The sequence below is a fragment of the Ovis aries genome, chromosome X (genome assembly GCF_016772045.2).
Source record: "Ovis aries strain OAR_USU_Benz2616 breed Rambouillet chromosome X, ARS-UI_Ramb_v3.0, whole genome shotgun sequence".
Classification (NCBI taxonomy): Eukaryota; Metazoa; Chordata; class Mammalia; order Artiodactyla; family Bovidae; genus Ovis; species Ovis aries.
Window position 1 is genome coordinate 75,594,201 of NC_056080.1, and position 20,755 is coordinate 75,614,955.

The 20,755-nt window shown below is 34.0% G+C and overlaps 1 protein-coding gene and 1 non-coding gene across 6 annotated transcripts in view; one reads left to right on the plus strand and one right to left on the minus strand.

The window, feature by feature from the left end:
• Nucleotides 1-20,755, minus strand: part of HDX (highly divergent homeobox) — a 244,798-nt gene that overhangs the window by 215,588 nt on the left and 8,455 nt on the right. The gene's annotated exons all lie outside the window — the stretch shown is intronic.
• LOC114111870 (U6 spliceosomal RNA) lies at nt 15,372-15,478 on the plus strand. The gene has a single exon (XR_003587602.1). It is a non-coding gene; the product is annotated as a U6 spliceosomal RNA (small nuclear RNA).

Consider the following 20,755-nt stretch of genomic DNA (forward strand, 5'->3'; position numbering starts at 1 on the left):
CTTTTTCTGGGATAAAGAGGTTTATTTTATGCAAAAGTCAAAATCTCTCTTTAAAGCTTAAAAATAACCAGGAAGGTTTAGTGACTCTGAAAATGTGTTTGCTTTAGGCAATACTAAACAAAATAATTATTTTTAACAGCTTCAGTATGTAAATCTAAAGTAAAAATCATGTACATTTTCCTAAAAATAAATCATGTACTTGTAACTGACATCATAATTAGGAAGATAATTTTTTTTTAAACACAGTACTCTTTCTGTTAATAGGCAAGATGTTTAATATTAAGGGAACAACTCTGTGAATCTCACAAATAAGAGGCAAGCCAAGCTCTTCATAAAGGAGATTAATTCCAGTAGTACATTTTATAAAGAAGAACACATAATTAGATAAAGGCAATTTCAGGTTTCTTTTAAAAGTTGTCACATCAAAACTGTTATTCCTAAAAGTTGACAGAAAGAAAACCTTTCCAAGGAATGAATCCTTTTAAAATTAGGGAAACAGCAGCAACAAAAACAAACCAAACAGAAATCATTCCAATATACTGGGTATGCAAACAACTAAGTACACTGACATGGAAAATAACTTCCCTTTTAAAAATATGTTGAACAATAAAGAAGTTTCATAAAGAAACTAAAGATAGTCAAATAGATATCCAGTGCAATCTGTACGTATGGATTTTTTTCTTGACCATACAAACGTCTTCCTATATAATGTTAAGAGATTCAATGAGAGAAATTCACATGTAGAAGAGGGTAGGAACTTTCAGAAACAAATTACAAAGAGACTGCCAATGTGGAAATGTAAACCTTTTATCTGAAAACTGACCAAATTTTCAAGAATGTTTGGGCCAGAGTGTAGGGACAATATTCATCAAAGCAATATTACTATCATGTATGCTAGTTTTCAGAGCAATTTTGGGTTCTTTTTCCTAAATGGCTCAGCTACAGTCAGGAGATGAAGTTCAAGTACCTGAAGTACCTCATCTGGTGTGGATTAAGAAGTAAGGTACTTTGGAATAAGATTTGAGGGAAATATATAACACAGTTATATATATTATAGTTCAACTATAAGTTACAATTGATTTTTTAATTACATAAATTAAGACTTTTAGTTGGAGTTTTAATATCAAACTCTCAAAAATTAATAGAATGAACAGACAAAAAAGTAGAAAGATATAGTAGACCGGAAAAGCACTGTGAAACGATTCAACATAGTTAAGGTTTATATAATTTTCAAACAACAGCAGGATACAAATTATATTCAAGTTCCCATAGAGTATAAGCCAGCAGACACTGGACCATATCCAGGGACATAAAACAAGGTGCAAAAATTGCATGGTATAAAGGTATTGAAATCATAGAGTCTGTTCTCTTATCACTGTGAAATTATGTTAGAAATCAATATCAAAAGATATTAGGAAATGCCCTCATATTTTCAAGTGCAATGTGACATTTACCAAGAGAGATCTTTGACTTCGCCATTAAAAGCCTCAATAAAGTTAAAAGTCTGAAAAAACACAGAGGGTGATTGCAGAGAAGAAAGCATTTAAATGAGAAATTAATATCAAAATGAGAAATTAATATCAAAGATACTTTAAAAATCCCATGAATTTGGAAATTAAATGTCTGCTTTTAAATGCTGGGTGTATCTAAGAAATCATAACAAAGAAAATTAGAAAATATCCATAACAGTACAAAAATGGAAATAAAAATATTTTTTAATTTATTTTTTAAATTAATTAATTTATTTTAATTCAAGGCTAATTACTAAACCACTACAATATTGTAGTGGTTTTCGCCATACATTGACATGAATCAGCCATAGGTGTACATGTGTTCCCCATTCTGAAACCCCCTCCCATCTCCCTCCCCATCCCACTCTTCAGGGTCATCCCAGTGCACCAGCCTTGACCCCCCTGTCTCATGCATTGAACCTTGACTGGCGATCTATTTCACAGATGATGATATACATGTTTCAGTGCTCTTCTCCCAAATCATCCCACCCTTGCCTTCTCCCACAGAGTACAAAAATCTGTTCTTTACATCTGTGTCTCTTTTGCTGTCTTGTACCATCATTACCATCTTTCTAAATTCCATATATATGCGTTAATATGTATTGGTGTTTTTCTTTCTGACTTACTTAATCTCAAAAATATACAAGCAGCTCCTGCAGCTCAATTCCAGAAAGAAAACATTTATCAAATTTTTTCCATACAGCTGAAACTGTTCAGTGCAACTAAATGCAATGAAGAATCTTGAATAAAGTATGAAAACAAATAATGGATACTAGCATAAAATTTTGTGGTATTTGAACAAAATCTCTAGTTAATAATACTATTTAACATGTAAATTTTGTTTTTTTTTTTACAACATAGTATTTCTTTATATTCCCAGCTTTGTATTAGATGTTTCAAACATCATTCAAATATTTTTTAAATTACTAAAATAATAAGCTTTCTAGATTTTAGCAACAATACTAGATGCCAGAATAAATGGAACTATATAAAAGTTTTGAGTGAATGTAAATTAGAAATCTAGTGTTCTATTCATATTTTAGTCAACAAATGAAACCAAAATGTTAAACATTTTTTATCTGTTTTTGTACACACGCATAGTGTGTATAATATTATATATTTTAGAAATGTTATTAATTTTTTCTCAAAAAGTTCGTTCTTTACCTGCTCAACTAAATATACCCTATAATCAAGATAAATTATTATCTCCAGCTGCCCTCATTATCTTGGCATATGAAGAGGCAAGTTATTGAATGCATGAAGTTCTTAATCATCTGTACAAACATCAGGAAAAGAGTTGAAAATTTTTCATTCTTAAAGTTGGGTTGTTATTTATATGGGAGATAAAATGACAACCCATTGGATTCATGAAAATTGAGACCCACTGGGTTGAGTGAGGGAAGGTTACTGAATTAAGGGATTAAATGTCAAAATAATAAGTCATTTAGCTTTACCTCATGAGTCTAATAAATACTCTTTGCATTGTAGCAACCACTGAACATATGCCATCCCACAAGTAATAAGACAACCTGTGCCTTACTTTTTAGCTTCACTGGAGACTATTTGGTAAATCACTTAATTTCTATGAGCATCCATCTCCTACTCAGTAAAATTCTGGATTAAATGACTTGTTTTATTTACCAATCTCGACTGTTACAAATAATTTAAGATACATCAGCTCGTTTTTCTTAGTTTGTGTGTGTGTGTGTGTGTGTGACCTGCGGCTTCTAGGATCTTAGTTTCCTGACCAGGGATTGAACCCAAACACCCTGCAGTAGAAGTGTGAAGTCTTAACCACTGGACTGTGAGGGAATTCCTATGTTTCTTAAATTCTAAAGCTTGTTGCAGTTGTAACATACTTATATATTTTTAGGATAATGAGACCTTTCAGTTTATCTATCATATTCATATGAAATTTCTTAGGTTGCTTTCTTCTTTAGAATTTGACTTTTTAATGAAGACCCTGAGCCACTGGGAAATGATTAAAATATGTTCAGTATGTTCTGTGCAACCAAGCAGAGCAATGAGTGAAATATTTTAGATATACTGCTTTGGAAGTACTTGTAAAATACAACTTTGAGGAATGACTGTCTCCTTAGGAATTCCAGATAGCTAAGACTGCATTTTCACATTGGAATACTTCAGATAAATTCCTATGAAACATTGTTTTTATATATCAGATATCACACTTAAGACCAGTGTTAATAATGTCCTAAAATTGTATTAAGTGGGCATCCCTGGTGGCTCAGACTGTAATCTGCCTGCAATGCAGGAGGCCCCAGTTCAATCCCAGAGTTAGGAAGGTACCCTGGAGAATGGAATGGCTACCCACTAAAATATTCTTGTCTGGAGAATTTCATGAACAGAGGAGACTGGCAGGCTCCAGTCCAGGGTGTCACACAGAGTTGGACACAACTGAGTGAATAACACACACTTGTAATGTATTAAGGGGCTAAACCATTGGAAAAATACAAAAAAAAAAAAAAATCTTAAGTACTCATTCTTAAAAAACCTGATTTTGAAAATGCAGTGAATCCATAAAATCATCAACAACTCAAAGAGAAGACATTATTTCCAACAACAAAACTTTTATTTTTTTTCTTTCTTTATTTACAAATGATTGAGCTTTAGGTTAATATAATAACTTGAATATCTTTATCTTGGCCAATAGAGTTATATTAGCATTGTCTTTTTAATCCATTATTATCATTCACTTTGAAATTTCTTGTTTAGTCACAAAGTTGTGTCTGACTCGTTAAGACCCCATGGACTGTAGCACACTAAGCTCCTGTGTCCAATAATATTTCCTGGACTTTGCTCAAATTTATATCTATTGAGTTGGTGATGCTATCTGTCTCATCCTCTGCTGCTCCTTTCTACTCTTGATCTCAATCTTTCCCAACATCAGAGTCTTTTCCAGTGAGTCAGCTCTATACATCAGGTGGCCAAAGAATCGGAACTTCAGCTTCAGCAACAGTCCTTCCAATGCATATTCAGGGTTGATTTCCTTTAAGATTGACTGGTTTGATTTCCTGCCATCAAAGGGACTCAGGAGTTTTCTTCTAGCAGCTCAATTCCAAAGCATAAATTTTTCAACACTCAGCCTTCTTTATGGTCCAACAACCACATTAATACATGACTACTAGAAAAATGATAGCATTGATTATACAGACCTTTGTCAGCAAAGTGATGTTTCTACTTATTAATATGCTGTCTCGGTTTGTCATAGCTTTCCTTACAATTATATTTTAATTTCTTGGCTGCAGTCACAGTCTTCAGTGATTTTGGAGCCCAAGAAAATAAAACCCATCATTTCTTCCTTTTATTTGTCATGATGGGACTAGATGCCATGGTCTTAAGTTTTTTAATGTAGAGTTTCAGGCCAGCTCTTTCACTCTACTTTTTCATTCTCATCAAGATGCTCTTTACTCCCTCTTCACTTTCTGTCAATGGACTGGTATCATCTGCATATCTGTGATTTTTTTTTTATATTTCTCCCAGCAATCTTGATTCCAGCTTGTGATTCAGCATTTTGCATATAAGCTAAATAAGCAGGGTGACAACATATAGCCTTGTCATACTCCTTTTGCAATTTTGAACCAGGCAGGTCCACATCTGGTTCTAACTGTCCGTTTTTGTCCTGAATACAGGCTTCAAACAATTTTTAAGAAAAAGAAATGCAAAAAGGAAAACTGGTCGTTTGAAGAGGCCTTACCAAAAAAAAAAAAAAAAAAAAAGAAGCAAAAGCCAAAGGAGAAAAGGAAAGATATATCCATCTGAATGCAGAGCTCCAAAGAATAGCAAGGAGAGATAAGAAAGCATTCCTAAGTGATCAATGCAAATAAATAGAGGGAAAAATAGAAAGGGAAAGACTAGAGGACCCTACAAGAAACTTAGAGATACCAAGGGAACGTATCATGCAAAGATGGGCACAATGAAGAACAAATGGTATGGATGTAACAGAAGCAGAAGATGTTAAGAGAGGTGGCAAGAATACACAGAAGAAGTATACAAAAAAGATCTTAATGACCCAGATAACCATGATGGTGTGATCACTCACCAAGAGCCAGACATCCTGGAGTGTGAATTCAAGTGGGCCTTAGGAAGCATCACTAAGAACAAAGCTAGTGGAGGCTATGGAATTCCAGTTGAGATATTTCAAATCCTAAAAGATGATGCTGTTATAGTGTTGCACCAAATATGCCAGCAAATGTGAAAAACAGCAGTGGCCACAGCACTGGAAAAGGTCAGTTTTCATTCCATTCCCAAAGAAAGGCAATGACAAAGAATGCTCAAACTACTATACAGTTTCACTTATCTCACATGCTGGCAAAATAATACTCAAAATTCTCCCAGCTAGGCTTCAACAGTAGGTGAACTGTGAAATTCCAGATGTTCAAGCTGGATTTAGAAAAGGCAGAGGAATCAAAGATCAAATAGCCAACATCCATTGGATCATAGAAAAAACAAGAGAATTCCAGGGGGGAAAAAATCTATTTCAGCTTCACTGATTATGCTAAAGCCTTTGTGTAGATCACAACGAACTGGAAAAATTTTAAAGAGATATTAATATCAGACCACCTTACCTGCCTCTTGAGAAATCTGTATGCAGGTCAAGAAGCAACAGTTAGAACCAGACATGGAAGAGCAGACTGATGTCAAATTGGGAAAGGAGTATGTCAAGGTTGTATATTGTCAATCTGCTTATTTAACTTATATGCATAGTACATCATGCAAAATCCCAGGCTGGATGAAGCACAAACTGGAATCAAGATTGCTGGGAGATATATCAATAACCTCAGACACACAGATGACACCACTCTTATGGCAGAAAGTGAATAGAAATTAAAGAGCCTCTTGATGAAAGTGAAAGAGGAGAGTGAAAAAGCTGGCTTAAAACTTAACATTCAAAAAACGAAGATCATGGCATCCAGTCCCATCACTTGTTGGAAAATAGATAGGGAAACAATGGAAACAGTGAGGGAGTTTATTTTCTTGGGCTCCAAATCACTGCAGATGGTGATTGCAGTAATGGAATTAAAAGACGCTTGCTCTTTGGAAGAAAAGCTATGACCAACCTAGACAGCATATTACAAAGCAGAAGTATTACTTTGCCAACAATGGTCTGTCTAGTCAAAGCTATGACTTTTCCAGTAGTCATGTATGGATGTGAGAGTTGGACCACAAAGAAAGCATACTGCTAAAGAATTGATGCTTTTAAACTGTGGTGTTGGAGAAGACTCTCGAGAGTCCCTTGGACTGCAAGGAGATCCAACCAGTCAATCCTAAAGGAAATGAGTCCTGAATATTCATTGGAAGGACTGATGCTGAAGCCACCTTATGCAAAGAAGTGACTCATTGGAAAAGACCCTGATGCTGGGAAAGACTAAAGGCAGGAGGAGAGGGGGACGACAGAAGAGGAGATTGCTGGATGGCATCACCGACTCAATGGACATGAATTTGAGCAAGCTCCAGGAGTTGGTGATGGGCAGGGAAGCCCAGCATGCTGCAGTCCATGGGGAGCAAAGTCAGACATGACTGAGTGACTAAACTGAACTGAACTGAAGACTTTCAACAACAATGAACAGTTTTGTCATTCTAAAATATCCCTTATGCTCCTTCTTTGTAATCAGTCTCTCCAGCCACCCAGTCCCTGACAATCACTATACTGTTCCTATTATTTTCACTTTTATGAATGCCATATAGACAGAATAATACAGTATGTATTTTTTCTGAGACTAGCTTCTTTCACTTTGCATAATGTATTTGAGATTCATCTATCTTGTCTTTATCAACAGTTTTATCCTTTTCTTGCAGAGGAGCATTCCACGGTAAGAATACCACAGTTTATCCATTCATTCATTGAAGGACATGTGGCTATTATGAATAAAACTATTAAAAACATTTGTGTTCAGGTTTCTGTCTCCAAATATGTTTCCTTTTCTCTTGAGTAAATACCTAGGATTATGATTTCTGGTCAGTCAGTAAATGTATGCTTAACTTTATAGAAAACTGCTGAACCATTTTCAAAAGTCACTGTATAAACTTGCTTTTGCACCAACATTCTATGAAAGTTTCAATTCTTTCAATTCCTTACTATATTTATTATTATCAGATTTTTTTAAAAAATAACCATTTTAATAGTTGTGTAATTGTATGTTATTATTGTAGCTTTAATTTGTATTTCCTTAGTAACTAATGATATTGAGCATCTTTTAATATGCTTATTTGTCATTCACACCTTCTCTGTATAACTCTCCAAATATTTTGCAAATTTCTAAATTGGATTGGTTGCATCTTCTTGTTGAACTTGCAGGGTTCATTACATAGTCTACCTATAAGTACTTTATGAGAAATACTACTTGCAAATAATTTTTTTCCTCATTTGTAGCTTGTCTTATTTTAGTAACTGTATTTTATAGAGCAGTTTTTAATTTTGATGTAGTCCAATTTATCACTACTCTTTCATTTTATGGACTATGCTTTTAGTGTCTTATCTAGAAATTTCTATCTAACACAAGGCCACAAAAATTTTTCCTATGTTTTCTTTTAGTCACTTTATATTTTTGCCGTTCACATTTAGGTTTTGGATCTATTTGGAGTTGATTTTTGTATAAGACATACAGGTCTTATACAGTACAGGTCAAATTTTTATTTATTTATTCATTTATTTATTGCATTTTGATATACAATTGTTTCAGTATCACTAATTGAAAGAAAATTTATTGAACTGCTTTTTCATCTGTGTTAAAAGTCATTTAACCACATAAGTATGCTTCTCTTTCTGGTCACTTTTTACTGTTCCATTGATCAAAGTGTTAATTTCTTAATCAAAACCACATTGTCTTAACTACTATAGATTTACAGTAAGTCTTGAATCAGAAAGTGTAAGTCTTCCAACACTGTACTTTAAAAATCAATTTAGCTATTAACATCCTTTTCATCCTGATATGAAATTTGGAATCAGATTCTTGGTACCTGCAAAATTTCTGGTGGGATTGGGTTGAATCTATAAATCAGTGTAGGGACAACTAGTATGTCTCCTAAATCATGAATATGATATATTTCTCTATAATTATTTAGATCTTTGATTTCTTTCCTCAGAGTTTTATAGTTTTCAGTATACAGATTCAGTACATAGTCTGCAAAATTCATATCTATGCATTTCTTGTGTCGGGGGGGACTTAAGGAGACTATTGTAAATGGTATTTTTAAAATCATGGGTACTATAGTTAAAAATAACATAGTGTGTATTGGAATATACTGAGAGTAGATTTCGAGTGTTCTCACTATACTAAAAAAAAAGAAAAGAACTAAACAGAAAAATGTGAGTTGATGGATATATTAATTACCCTGACTGTACTAATCATTTCATAATACATTTACATATCAAACCATCACATTGTACACCTTAAACATACACAATTTTCATTTGTGAATAATACATCAATAGAGCTGGAGTCCTTTTTAAAAAAAATTCCAATTGTTCATTGCTAGTATATCAACATACAACTGATTTTGGTATATTGACTTCAGTAACCCAGTCCAAACAATTGTCATTCACAAAGAGATAAAGACTTATTTCTTCGTTTCCAATAAATTTGCCTTTTATTTCTTATTGTACCTGGATAAGGCCTAGAGCATAATGTTTAAATGAAATGAAAAGGCAAAAAGATAGGACACTGAAAGATGAACTCCCCAGGTCGGTAGATGCCCAATATGCTTCTCAAGAAGAGTGGAGAAATAACTCTAGAAAGAACAAAGAGATGGAGCCAAAGCAAAAATAACACCCAGTTGTGGGTGTGAGGTCCAATGTTGTTAAGAACAATATTATATAGGAACCTGTAATGTTAGTCCATGAGTTAAGGCAAATTGGAAGTGGCCAAACAGGCAATGGCAAGAGTGAACATCAACATTTAGGAAAAGGTGAATTAAAATGGACTGGAATGGGTGAATTTAACTCAGATGACCATTATATCTACTGCTGTGGGCAAGAATCACTTAGAAGAAATGGAGTAGTCATCATAGTCAACAAAAGAGTCCAAAATTCAGTATTTGGATGCAATCTCAAAAATGACAGAATAATCTCCATTGATTTCCAAGGAAAACCATTCAATATTACAGTAATCCAAGCCTATGCCCAGACCAGTAACGCTGAAGACGCTGAAGTTGAATGGTTCTATGAAGACCTACAAGACCTTCTAGAGATAACACCTAAAAAAATTGTCCTTTTCATTATAGGGGACTGGAATGCAAAAGTAGAAAGTCAAGAGACACCTGGAGTAACAGGCAAATTTGGACTTGGAGAACAAAACAAAGCAGAGCAAAGGTTAACAGAGTTTTGCCAAGCGAACACACTGGTCATAGCAAACACCCTCTTCCAACAACACGAGAGAAGACTCTACACATGGACATCACCAGATGGTCAATACCAAAATCAGAATCATTATATTCTTTGAGGCCAAAGATGGAGAAGCTCTATACAGTCAGCAAAACAAGAACAGGAGCTGATTGTGGCTCAGATCATGAACTTCTTATTGCCAAATTCAGAGTTAAATTGAAGAAAGTAGGGAAAACCACGAGACTATTCAGGTATGACCTAAATCAAATCCCTTACAATTATACAGTGGAAGTGACAAATAGATTCAGGGGATTAGATCTGATAGACAGAGTGCCTGAAGAACTATGGACTGAGGTTTGTGACAGGAGTCAGTGATCAAGACCATCCCCAAGAAAAAGAAAGGCAAAATGATTGTCTGAGAAGGCCTTACAAATAGCTGAGAAAAGAAGAGAAGCTAAAGTCAAAGGAGAAAACAAAAGATATACCAACTTGAAGGCAGAGTTCCAAAGAACAGTACAGAGAAATAAGAAAACCTTCCTCAATGGTCAATGCAAAGAAATTGAGGAAAACAATAGAATGGGAAAGACTAGAGATATCTTAAAGAAAATTAGAGATACCAGGGAAATATTTCATTCAAAGATGGGCACAATGAAGGACAGAAATGGTATGGACCTAACAGAAGCAGAAGATATTAAAAGGTGGCAAGAATACACAGAAGAACTATACAAAAAAGTTCTTCTTGACCCAGATAGCCATGATGGTGTGATCATTCACCTAGAGCCAGACATCCTGGAATGTGAAGTTAAGTGGGCCTTAGGAAGCATCACCATGAACAAAGCTAGTGGACGTGATGGAATTCCAGTTGAGCTATTTCAAATCCTAAAAGATGATTATGTGAAAGTGCTGCACTCAATATGCCAGCATTTGGAAAACTCAGCAGTGGCCACAGGTCTGGAAAAGGTCAGTTTTCATTCCAACCCCAAAGAAAGGCAATGCCAAAGAATGCTCAAACTACTGCACAGTTGCACTCTTTTCAGACACTAACAAAGTAATCCTCAAAATTCTTCCAGCTAGGCTTCAACAGTAGGTGAACTGTGAACTACCAGATGTTCAAGCTGGTTTTAGAAAAGGCAGAGGAATCAGAGATCAAATTGCCAACATCTGTTGGATCATTGAAAAATCACGAAAGATTCAGAAAAAAAAAAAAAATCTACTTCTGTCTTATTTACTATGCCAAAGCCTTTGACTGTGAGGATCAAAACAAACTATGGAAAATTCTTAAAGAGGTGAGAATGCCAAACCACCTGACCTGCCTTCTAAGAAATATGTATGCCAGTCAAGAAGCAACAATTAGAACTGGACATAGAACAGCAGACTGATTCCAAATCAGGAAAGGAGTATGTAAAGGCTGCATATTGTCAACCTGCTTATTTAACTTTATGCAGAGTATATCATGTGAAATCCCAGGCTGTATGAAGCATAAGATGGAATCAAGATCGCTGGGAGAATATCAATAACCTCAGATATGCAGATGACATCACCCTTAAGGCAGAAAGTGAAGAAGAATTAAAGAGCCTCTTGATGAAAGTGAAAGAGGAGAGTGAAAACGCTGGTTTAAAACTCAACATTCAGAAAACTAAGATCATGGCATCTGGTCCCATCACTTCATGGCAAATAGATGGTAAAATAATGGAAACAGTGGAGGACTTTACTTTTCTGGGTTCCAAAATCACTGCAGATGGTGACTGCAACCATGAAATTAAAAGATGCTTGCTCCTTGGAAGAAAAGCTATGACCAACCTAGACAGCATATTACAAAGCAGAGACATTACTTTGCCAACAAACATCCATCTAGTCAAAGCTATGGTTTTTCCAGTAGTCATGTATTGATGTGAGAGTTGGACTATGAAGAAAGCTGAGCGCTGAAGAATTGATGCTTTTGAACCTTAGTGTTGGAGAAGACTCTTGAGAGTCCCTTGGACTGCAAGGAGACTCAACCAGTCCATCCTATAAGAAATCAATCCTGAATATTCATTGGAAGAGTTGTTCCTGAAGCTGAAACTCCAATACTTTCGCTACCTGATGTGAAGAACCGAGACATTGGAGAAGATCCTGATGCTGGGAAAGATTGAAGGCGGGAGGAGAAGGCGACAACAGAGGATGAGATGGTTGGATGGCATCACTGACTTAATGGACATGAGTTCGAGTAAGCTCTGGAGTTGATGATGGACAGTGAAGCCTGGTGTGCTGCGGTCCATGATGTCACAAAGTGTTGGACACGACTAAGTGACTGAACAACAACAACGTTACTATCATCATTATAATCGATGGATATTGTATTTTGTCAAATACTTTTTCCTGCATCTATTGAGATAATTGTATAGATATTGTTCTGTTCTTTACATTCTTGATATGGTAAGTTACACTGATTAATTTTCAAAAGTTGAACCAGTATTCTGTTCCTGGAATAAACCCTATTTGGTGGTTATGTATTGCTTTCATATATTTATTTGATTTATAAATATTTTGTTAAAAATTTTGAGTTTGCATTCATTAGGGATGTTTGTGATTTTCTTCCATTGTACTAGGTTTGGAACAGAGTAATAAGTTTGGAAGTATTCCTTCTCTACTTTCATGTTCTAGAAGAGTTTACATAGAATTATTTGCACTTAAATCTTTGTTAGATATTACCAGTGAAGCCATCTGAGCATGGAACTTTCTTTGTTGGAAAGTTTTAAACGATGCATTACATTTCTATATTATTCGGATTCTCTAGCTCTTCTTGATTGAGTTTGCGTAGTCTGTGTCTTTCAAAAAATTGGTCGTTTTATCTAAGTTGCTGAATTTAAAGGTGCAAAGTTTCTTATAGACTATTTCTTTATGATCCGTTTAATATTTGTAGGGTATATTGTGATGTACTCTTCTTCTTGACACTGGAGATTTGTTTCTTTTGTCTTGGTTAGTTTGACAAGAGGTTTATCACCTTTATTGATCTTCTGAAATAATTAGCTTTTCATTTCACTGACTTTTGTCTATTGTTTTTCTGTCTTCATTTACATTGATTTCTGCTCTTACCATTACTTTCTTTCTGTTTTATTTGGAATTAATTTGGTCTTCTTTTTTTGTTTTTTTAGTTTCTTAAGATGGGAACTTAGATTATTGATCTTTGACCTGTCTCCTTTATAAATTTACTTCTAAATACTACTTTGGCTGCATTCTACAAATTTTGATAGGCTGTATTTTTTAACAGCCTTACTGAAGTATATCTGATGTACAAAAGCTGCACAATATTCAATGTCTACAAATTGATGAGTTTAGCCTTAAACAAAAACCAGTGATACCATTACCATAATCAAAGTTGTCAACAATTCCAACACCCCCCCAAGAATTTCCTTGTGTTTCCTTGTTTATTTGTTCTGTAACAAGAACACTTAAAATGAGACCTACCCTGTTAACAAATTTTTAAGTGCACAACATTGTTGTTGTTGTTCAGTCACTAAGTCATGTCAGACTCTTTGCAACCCCATGGACTGTAGCACATCAGGTTCCTCTGTCTTCTACTATCTTCTGAAGTTTGCTCAAATTCATGTTCATGGTGTACAATACTGTATTGTAAACAGTAGGTATAATGATCTAAAACAGATCTCTATAATTTATTCATTTGGCATAACTGACACTAATTACCCATTGAATAACAACTTCCCATTTCCTTTACCCTCCATTCCTGGCAACCACCACTGCATCCTCTGCTTCTGACTATTTTAGATACTTCACTTAAGTGGAATCATGCAGTAATTGTTCTGTGACTAGCTTGTTTCACTTTAATGTCCTTCATGTTCATCCATGTTGTTGCAAATGGCAAAATTTCCTTTTCTTTAAGGACTGAATAACATCCCATTGTATGTATATATTGCATTTTATTCATTCATCTGTTGATAGACACTTGGTTATTTCCATATTGTGGCTATTGTGACTATTGCTGCAATAAATATGGGTATGCAGCTGTCTCTTCAAGATCCTGATTCTAATACTTTTGGATATAGTTGTCCCTTGCTATCTGCAGGAGATTGGTTCCAGGAACCCCCACAGATAACAAAATCCACGGATGCTCAAGTCCATTATAATTGACTCTCTATATCAACCTATCCCTGGGTTCCACATGGATGAAAACAAAAAAGATGACTATATACCCAGATGTGGGATTGCTAAATCATATGGTAATTCTATTTTTATTCTTTTTCAGGAATCTCCATATTGTTTGCCATAGCTGCTGAACATTAATTGATATCCCACCAGCAATGTACAAGGGTTCCAATTTCTCCACAGCTTTGCCAATGCTTTTTGTCTTTCGGTTGTTTAATAATAGGCATTCTAAAAGGTTTAATACCATAAACACACACAGAAATCAATTTAAAAAAAAAAAAACACCTTAAACACAAGACCTGAAACTGTAAATCTCCTAGAAGAAAACACAGGGAGAAAGTTTCTGGACACAGGTCTTGGCAATAATTTCTTGGTTATATCACCAAAAGTACAGGCAACAAAAGCAAAAATAGACAAGTGGGATTACATCATACTAAAAAATTCTGCCTAGCAAAGAACAATCAAGTAAATGAAAACACAACCTACAGAATGAAAAAAAGATATTTGAAACCATATATCTGGTACGGGTTCATTTTCAAAATATGTAAGGAATTCCTAAAACTCAATAGCAAAAATAACTAATTATCCAATTAAAAGTGAGTAAAGAGCTTAAGCAGATATTTCTCTGAAAAATACAAATGGTCAACAGGTATTTGAAAGATGCTCAACATTATTAAGCATCAGGCAAATGCAAAGCAAAACTATGATGATATGATTTATTTTAATCATCATTCAGTTCAAAATACTGATTTTGCCATTTTTGTTTAAAATATTTAAGTATTTTCCAGATCTTTGTTATTGATTTCCAGTTCAGTGTACTTATTTCAACTGTTTTAAGTTCTTTACAATTTGTCTTATGGCCCAGGCAGAATATGATCTATTTTAAAGAATATTCCAAGTACATTTTGCAAGGCTGCTGTTGGAAAGGCAGTTCTAATAATGTCAATTAGTTCATGTTGGTTAATAATGTTGCTCAGATTTTCTGTATCTATACTGATTTTCTGACTCCTTGTTCTATCAATTATTGAAAGAGGAATGGTGAATTCCCCAAGTATAATTGTGCACTTGTCTGTTTCAACTTTTAATTGCATTCGTTTTGCTTTATGTATTTTGAAGATTTTTTTAGGCACATGCACAATTAATATTGTTACAGTCTTTTGGTAAATTGATCATTGTTCATTATGTAACATACCCTCTTTATTCCTCATACTATTCCTTGTTCTATATTTTGTCTGACACTGAAGAATATACCTCAGCTTTGTTTTGAATATTCTGTTATTGAATATAATTTTTTATCACTTTACCTTTAACTTATGTCTTCATATATAGTTGTCCTATATGTAAGATACAGTTGAGCTTTAAAAATCCAATATGATGTGCTCTCTTCAGCAGTACATATATTAAAATTGCAATGATACAAAGAAGATTAACATGGCCCCTGAGCAAGAATGACATGCAAATTCGTGAAGCATTCCATATTTTTACAGTCAACTCTAATATTATTGACTATAAACCCCCTAACATTTGGATGAGTCATAGTATATGTGGAAAAAGTGTGCTTGTTTGAATGAATGAAATACATTATATGCCAGGTTATAGGCCAGGTTATATGTCAGGTTCTGTTCTATGTACTGGAGATACAGAAGTGGGGAGAAGAATCTCCTGGAACTGATACTATAATAAAGGGATACAGACAATAAAAAATTATATAAGTAAACTATAAAACATCCAGTATGACCATATATCTTTAAGCTAGTGTGTTTAGATCACTTATATTTAATATAATTACTAATATGGATGGATTTAGGCATATTGTTTTAATAACTGTTTTCTGTTGGTCCTTCTGACTTTTTGTTCTATTTCCCTTTTCCCAGCTTCTTTTTTGTTATTTGAAAATGTCTTTGGAATAGTTTAATTCATTGGTTTTGGGGGTACAAGTCTTTCTATATTTTTGAAGTGCCTTTTTCACTGACTTTGGTCTCTATGATCTGTCATGAGAAATTCATTGTGTGTGTGTTAGTCACTCAGTCGTGTCTTACTCTTTGTGACCCCCTGGACTGTAGCCCACCAGGCTTCTATCTCCAAGGGATTCTCCAGGCAAGAATACTGGAGTGGATTGCCATTCCCTTCTCCAGAGGATCTTCCCACCCCAGGGATCAAACCCTGATCTCCTGCATCATAGCCAGATTCTTTACGATTTGAGCTACAGGAAAGTCTAAAACATGGAACACTTCATGAGTTTGCATGTCATCCTTGCACAGGGAGAAATTCATGGTCATTTTCAAATCTTTGTTTCCCTATATATTTCGTTTTTCTCCAGCTGTTTTCAACACAATACCTTTGATTTTTAGTAATTTGATTATAATATCTGATCATGATTTCCTTTGAGTTTAACTTGTTTCAAGGGATCTTGAATCTGTAAATTTTTATCATTCTTATGTGTTTTGTAGAGTTAATTCACTAGTGCAGTAATTCAGACAAAGTTGTTTTTATTTTTGTTTTCTTTTCTATCTTTTTTTGGCCTTGTCATGTGACATGTGGAACGTCCCTGCCCAGGGATCAGACCCACATCCCCTGCGTTGGAAGTGCAGAGTCTTAACCACCGGACCACCAGGGAAGTTTGGAGGTTTCTTCAAAGGAAGAATTTTAATGACAAAGTCAATTTATTTAATAAAGTGTCCAGTTATTGTATTTCTTCTCAAACAAGATTTGATAATTTCTGTCTTTCAAAGAATATATCCATTTACTTTAGGTGGTTGACTTTATAGGCAGAAAGTTAATTTTAGTTAAATTTAGTTAAAATTAGTATTTTTTAAGTTTTTTATTTATTTTTAATTGGAGGATAATTGCTTTACAATATTGTGTTGGCTTCTGCCATACAACAACATGAATCAGCCACAAGTACATATAAATCTTCTTCCTCCTGAACCTCCTCCCTATCCCCCACCCCATCCCATGCCTCTAGGTTGTCACAGAGCCCTGGGTCGATCTCCCTGTGCCCAAGAGCAGTTTCTCACTGGCTATCTATTTTACACATGGTAGTGTATATATGTCAATGATACTCTTTCAATTCGCCCCATCCTCTCCTTCTCCCACTATGTCTAGTCTGTTCTCCATGTCTGCATCTCTATTCCTGTCCTGCAAATAGGTTCATTAGTACCATTTTTCTAGATTCCATATATATATATATGCATTAACATATGAAATTTGTTTTTCTCTTTCTGACTTACTTCACTCTGTACAACAGATTCTAGGTTCATCCATCTCACTACAACTGACTCAAGAGCATTCCTTTTTATGACTGAGTAATATTCCAAATTTTTTATATATTCATCTACTAATGGACATCTAGTTTGCTTCCATAGTAGTTTTACATTTGTCTCTAGAATTGCAATTTGTATCTTCTGTGTAATGAGAGTTTGATCTTTTAAAATTTGGGACAATGCAAAAATTAAGCACAACACCAACAGGCATGGCATCCATGTATGTAGACTTGTTGTTGTTCAGTTCCTCAGTCATGCCAAACTCTTTGAAGCCCCATGGACAGCAGAACACCAGGCTTCCCTGTCCTTCACTATTTCCCAGAGTTTGCTCAAATTCATGTCCATTGAGTTGATGATATAGATGTCTCTGTATAATTTGTTAATGTAAATTTAATGTTGAAAATTAAAGGCTATTATATTACAGCAGAATTCTATTAAAAACTAAGTTGTTAAATAGTGTTTTATTTAACAGTTTTATTAAATATGCAATAATGAACTGACACTTTGAACTTTATGAAATTGGAATACAGGCAAAAGAATTACTATGGCAAATCTGTTCTCAGAAGCTCTCACTTTAATCTATCACTTACATTTAATGATTCTCATCTTTACAAATAGCAGTTTTCTATTTAGCTATTTTATAATTAACTTATTGGAATTTGGAAATATTGCAAAAAAATAAATTTCATTATCTTCTAAGCATGAAGTCAAGTAACAGGCATTGCATCTATTCAAAGACTGTGAAAGGATATTCTTTATTTGTTTATTGGGCTATAACTACTGAAATGCATTGTACACATCTCTTATCTTCCATTTTAATAGAGATATAATTGGCCTCAATCACTAAGATAGACATATGAATGAGGAAATTTTAACAACAATCTATATAATTTTCTCAGGACATGAAGAAATTGTACACTGATCTCATTTAAAAACACACTTAAAATTTTCTACAATTGATGTTAATATTATCCAGTTACATAAAAGTTAAATATATATTCATAGTGACATGGGCACAAATTCCAAGACAATATTATGTATACATTGTTCATATAAATAGATGAAAAGATATATCTACAATGACATATCTCTATAGCCACATGTAAATGTTCAAAAAATTATTGGCAAGTAGATGTTTGATTTCAGATATTTCATCAATTTTGATAATTTGTTAGCTTTTAATGATGTTGCTTTTATCACAAATAATAAAATACCTTTAAACTACAAATACCTTATCAATACACTGAGATATCAAAACTCCTAACAAAGTAAAAAAGATCAATTTCAAACAGATAACCTGTTGGACAACAGAAGCATAAACAGGGCCTCAACTGGAAAACTGATTTCCTATTTTCTTCAGCTCTACTTACATACAATCATACAGAATATGTGACCATTGTCACATAGCATCTCCCAATGAGTTAAATACTACCTTGATCCATATATATTTGTTGACTAATTTCTATTCCTTTTTACCTTTCTAGCTCCAAGCAAATTGTGCAAGTAAATCATTTCTATCATTCACCAGTTCATGATAGTGTTGCCATTGCCATAAGCCCTGACCACTAACATCTAGTAATTAACATTCTAAATTAAGACTTTTAAATGCAGATTGCATTTTAATTTACTATTGAGGAGAGCTTTATAAAATTTCTCAGAGTTGCACACTGCAAAAGTAATTATTAATCAGTAACTCATTATATCAAAATAATATATCTCTTGAACTTCACTGTACTATGAATTTATCCTTTTTAGTTCTCTCTCAACCTTTTATCACCTACATAACCCTATCCTACTCTTTCCTAACTCTTTCTCACTCTTGGCAAGAGGTTTCATAGGTAATTAAAATTTGTTTTTAAAATATTGAAGCCATATTTATTCACTTAAACTAGATAGTCTTTTAATGTTTTGTGAATCAGATTTATATAGTATATATTAAGACTTAAGGGTAGTTTTACCTAGAAGCAAAGAGATGAATTATTTTATTTTCTTATATTTCAATTTCTGATTTTACTGCAAAAACTGCAAAGGCTTTGAGGGTAAAAATATACATCCTATTCTTCAGGGAATTTGGAGAAAGGTTTCTCAAAGCATACTATGCATAACATATATAGTGTTGAAACAACACACACACACACACACACACACACACACTTTTAATTCATCAAATAGTGGAAGCATAAATTTATCCCTACAAATACTTTGAATAGACTAAGAAACTGTATAGTAGTTTAAAAGACTCATGGAGTGCAACTCAGAACTGATAGTCACAGGTAAATTGTTGGTTTTTTTTTTTTTTTTTCTTTTTCTTTTTCAGGTTCGATGCATGATACTGGACACTTGGGGCTGGTGTACTGGGACAACCCAGAGGGATGGTACGGGAGGGAGGAGGGAGGGGGCTTCAGGATGGGGAACATGTGTATACCTGTGGCGGATTCATGATGATGTATAGCAAAACCAATACAATATTGTAAAGTAATTAACCTCCAATTAAAATAAATAAATTCATATTTTAAAAAATAAAAGAGAAAAACAAGAGCAAAAACAAAATCTTTCCTACATTGTCCAAATCTACCTTTGGGTCACTATTTGAGGAACTCTGTCTTAATGTACTTAACTCATTCCATCAAATGTATTTTAATTGTGATTTATAACTATAAAAGAGGAGTTTTGTCACCATACCTGGTAAAAAAGCTCTGTGTGTGAGTGAATACATGAATCTTATAGGTTTTCTTTTCAAGATTATCAATGAAATAAAACCCTCAAATTTAAAAATCTTCATAAAACTTGCAGACCTCTAAGAACATGTCCTTGGAACCCTATGATCTGCAGACTGCAATTTCAGAGACACCACCCTATGTTAAGCCTTTGACTTAAGATAGAAACCTTATCCTATAGCCAAATCATAGATGTATGTACGCTTGAAGAATGGGATAAATAGTAACCCTAATGATTTTGTTGGCACTGCATTTCTCCTGCATAGTCATATTTCTCACTTGGATATGAAGCACAACAGACTGTTACATAACAAAGGTGCTGCTGGGTATTTAATCACAATTATATTCATTGGTGTTAATCAGACCATATCTGAACATATTGACTATATTATCCAAGGTTTGATCATGACCATATTCAGCAATTGTTATTTTACCACTAATTTGATTCAGGTAACTTGATAACAATTTATAAAAATATTCTCAAGGCTATTTAGAAAGTATAGCCTCACCTGTTAATTTTGAGAACACATATTGTTTTAATATATTTTGCAGAGTGAGAAATCAGAGCAAAACTTTTTGCAAAGTAATCCTTTCCTCTCCAAGTCACTGCTCTCAAAAGTTTCCAATATATAAGTGTATCAACACAGACACTTTAATTTATTCACTTAAAATGTATTTCTTAAGCATATATTTGCATATTATAGTGGTATTAATGTACTGTGTTCTGAACATGTCTTAATTTTAAAGTGGTCAAGAGAGTCAAAAGAACAATGGTATTTC